Source organism: Marmota flaviventris, chromosome 2, assembly GCF_047511675.1.
Source record: "Marmota flaviventris isolate mMarFla1 chromosome 2, mMarFla1.hap1, whole genome shotgun sequence".
NCBI lineage: Eukaryota > Metazoa > Chordata > Mammalia > Rodentia > Sciuridae > Marmota > Marmota flaviventris.
Window position 1 is genome coordinate 193,806,599 of NC_092499.1, and position 3,912 is coordinate 193,810,510.

The 3,912-nt window shown below is 45.2% G+C and overlaps 1 long non-coding RNA gene across 2 annotated transcripts; it reads right to left on the reverse strand.

The window, feature by feature from the left end:
• LOC114101392 (uncharacterized) lies at positions 1-3,361 on the reverse strand. Of its 2 annotated transcripts, none has more exons than XR_003584300.2 (2): positions 3,121-3,361; positions 1-2,111 (listed from the first exon to the last, which is right to left on the reverse strand). It is a non-coding gene; the product is annotated as an uncharacterized lncRNA (long non-coding RNA). The 2 variants fall into 2 exon arrangements; XR_003584301.2 differs by having other exon boundaries at positions 1-2,119.
• Positions 3,362-3,912: the final 551 nt, after the last annotated feature.

The window sequence follows — 3,912 nt, forward strand, 5'->3', positions numbered from 1 at the left end:
TTTCAGGTTCCAGAGACATTTATTTTATTTTATCAGGATCTTTGAAAGGCAGAGTTGCCTTAAAAGAAAACTTGAGACTACATTTTCCTAAATCTCTGTTTCGGAATATTAACCAGCAGGATTACAGATGGAATGCCTGATAGGAGAAGGAGCCATAATGGGGCACAGGCCGACTCCAGGCCATGCTGTGGGCTGGGGGAGTGGTTTCTTGCTCCTTGGGTCCTTCTTCTCCTCCCCTTTGGAAGTGTTCCGGCAGTTCCTCAAAGAGTTAACAAGAATTGCCACATGACCCAGCAATTCCACTCCTAGCTAGAAAAGGGTAAGAAGTGAAAAAGAGGAACTTTGACAGAGGCTGGTGCACCCAGGCTTCCTGCAGTGTTAGGCACAAGAGATAAAACGCAGAGGAACCAGATTCCACCAAGGGATGAATGGAGAAGCAACGGGTGGTACATCCACGCAGCGAAATATTAATTAGCCTTTAAAATGAGCAGAGCCTAATGTGCACTACAGATGGAGGAAAGGGCAAACACGGCGTGTCCACTGCATGAAGTACCCAGAACAGCTAAATGCACAGACAAAAGGTGGATCCCGGGGACCCAGGGCCTGTGGGAGGGGGAAGTGGGCAGTTATTGCTTCATGAGAAAGGAGTTTCTATTTGGAGGCATGAAAATTTTGGGAAATATATAGTGGTAGTGATTACACAGCACTGTGAATGTAATCAGTGTTTCACTGAATTGTGTACTTAACACTGGCTCCTATGATGACTTTTGTGCTATATACGATACCATAACAAAAAATGATGTTTAAAAAGAAATTACACCTATAATCCCAGGACTCGGAGGCTGAGGCAGGAGGATAGGGAGTTCAAACCCAGCCTCAGCAACTTATCGGGGACCTAAGCAATATAGCGAGACCCTGTCTCAAAATAAAAAATAAAAAAGGGATGGGGATAAAGCTCAGTGGTAGAGCACCCCTAGTTCCAATTCCCAGGACCACCAAAAAAAAAAAAATCAAAAGATTACCTATAGGACTGCGAATGGGGCTCAGCCGTAGATCCCATGAGCTAGAGGTCCTGGGTTCAATCCCCAGCACTGAAAATAAAGGACAATACAAACTTGCTGCCCAAGAGTAGCTTTTTATATGATTAAGTCCTCACTACTTGAGCTTTCTAACAGCTGAGCCACGAAGAGGAATAATCTAGAAGTAAACAAGGCATATTCTTTATTTTTCAGATACTAAGTTCAAGAACTTTATGAAAGATTTTTTAAATTGGGGTCCTCCTGGGAAAATATTTTGCTACATGAGCAAAACTGCTTTTTATGCTCGGTTCTTGAAGTGGCTCTCAAGGCCTAAAGAAGGAGAAGTAACATTTACCAGACATTCAGTAGACGTCAGGGGCTCTGGGCCTGGATATCCTTTAATTATCTCTACTTAATGCACGAGGAACCTGAGGTGGTCATTTATTATCCAAAGACAAATGGTCCTGTCCTGCCACACCCAGACCACGGGGGCTGTTATCACCATCCCCGTCCTGGGACTGGAATTTTATCATCTGAGAATTTTATCCAAACTTCAATGTACACAAAAAGGCCCTGGGGAAAGCACTGATTCTTGGCCACACTCGGTTCTTCCTGGCTCAGTCTGAGGGGGACCAGGTGTCCTCATTGGTAACTGGCCATGCAGGCTTGCCGATGTCGTCATTCTTCATCTGAACTTGAGGACCACGGGCCTACTGCACCAGCCAAATGTTCTGGAATTCCCGAGTGTGAAGGGCAACCTGGCAAGGTGACCAACCATTCCAGATTGCTCAGCACTGAGGGGTTTCCCAAGACGTGGGAATTTCAGTGCTAAAATCAGGAAAGTCCCAGACCAACCGGAACCAGGTGGTTACCATACCAATTTAGAAAGCAGCTGCTGCCAGTCCCAGAGGGCTCCTCTACTGCAGAAATGCTGGTCATCCTTCAGGTTCTTATCTGGTTGCTTCTCCAGGTCAGGTTGGCTGTGCACAGTGAATTCCCCCCACCAGGTACCAGGAGTCCTGCCTTGGCCTTCATTCCACATGGACCTGGGCTGGCTACAGTGGCCATCTGGAGCCAAAGAAAGTGCATTTTCTGCCAAACTCATAAGAAAGAAGAACAGTCAGCATCTGAGAGACCTCATACTCCAAACCCTCCACAGTGAAGAGTTCAGGCTCTAGAATCTGCAGAGGTCCAGGGTCAAGCCCCTGCTCTGCTGCCCCTGCTACCCACAGCTGATAGCATTCCTTAGACAAGTTATTTGAAGCTTCAAGTTCATGACACTTCAATTTCTTTTTCTATAAAATGATCAAATCTCCCATTTCTTTTTTGTTTCTATTTATTTCATTTTTTACATTTGACTTTATTCATTCATTTCTTCTAGTTTTAAATATTATTTTGCTATTCTTTTCCATGTTTCTTGGGTTAAAATATTTATTAGTGATTTTTTTTCAAAAATATCATTTTTTAGCATTTTTAGTAAACACATTTCAAAGCTATACATTTCCCTCTGAGTACTGTTTTGGTCTCATCCCATGAGTTTTAATATACAGCACTCTGTTTTCATCATTTGGTTCTAATCGGATTGCAATTTCCATTTTGACTTTTCCTTTGAAAACTTAAGACCTCATCAGAAATATGGATAGTAATTGTATCTCCCTCACAGAGGTACTGTAAGACTAGATTGCAATCGTAAAAGTGAAATGCCTGGCACATAATAAACTCTTCATACCTTTTAAATTTTTTTTTTTTTTGGCAGTGCTAGGGCCTCATGCATGCCAGACAAGTGCTCTACCACTGAACCACATCCCCAGCCATTTTTGTTTTTATTTTTATTTTGAGACATGATCTCACTAAGTTGCATAGGGCCTCACACATGAGATCCTCCTGCCTCAGCCTCCTGAGTCGCTGGGATCACAGGCCTGTGCCACCATTCCTGGCTTTATTTTTTTAACTTCAATTTTTTTAAGTGCCAGGAACAAACCCAGGGCCTTGGTTCCATACATCTCAGAGCTTCTGATGAGATGCACCCCCACGCACACCTTGTACCACAGGGCCCTCCAGCCTCGGGTAGAAGCAAACCAGATTTCCTGCCATTTCTTACCTGCTTCTCCTCCATTTTTTATAAACACATCTGCCAGACATTCTCTTAACTGGAGACCTCATCAAATCATTTTCTTGCTCCAAAACCTGACCCTCTTGCCAAAGCTGCGTGTGATCTTCCACCGTCTCCAGCACCACCGGCAAGCAACGCTCCAGGAGCGAGGAAGTTCTTCTGTCCCATTCATGACTGTGTCAGAGGAATCAGGAGGAGCTCCTGGCACAGGTGAGGCACACGATACACACTGGCTGGGAGGAAAGAATAAACAAAGTCACGAATGAATAAAGAGGAAGCGGCTGACATGCTCCTGAGCGTCTGCATTGCGTTCCAGAGAGCTCTTGCTGTAGACCAGAATTCCCTGCTTCCCTGTTTGCTCCTACATGGAACTTGTGCATCTCACCCAGGGGCTGGCTGTAACTCAGTGATAGAGTTAACCCAGTGCATGAGGCCCTGGGTTCCATCCCAAGTGGAGGGAGCATTTGTTAAAGGACACAAGATACACCACAGACCCAATGGCAGGAGTGGGAGCCACCGGGAGCCTGTTTGCTTGTTTTGGGTACTGGGGATTGAAACCAGGGGCACTTTACCACTGAGCCATATCCCCGGCCCTGTCTTTATTTTTTGAGACAGGGACTCACTAAGTTGCTTAGGCTCTAAGTTGCTGAGGCTGGCCTCAAACTTTTGATCCTCTTGCCTCAGTCTCCCAATCCAATGGGATTAGAGGTGTGTACTGCCACACCTGGCTCAACCCTGTTTCATTCCATAGTAGCTGGAAGAACAGGTCACAGCAAGCTG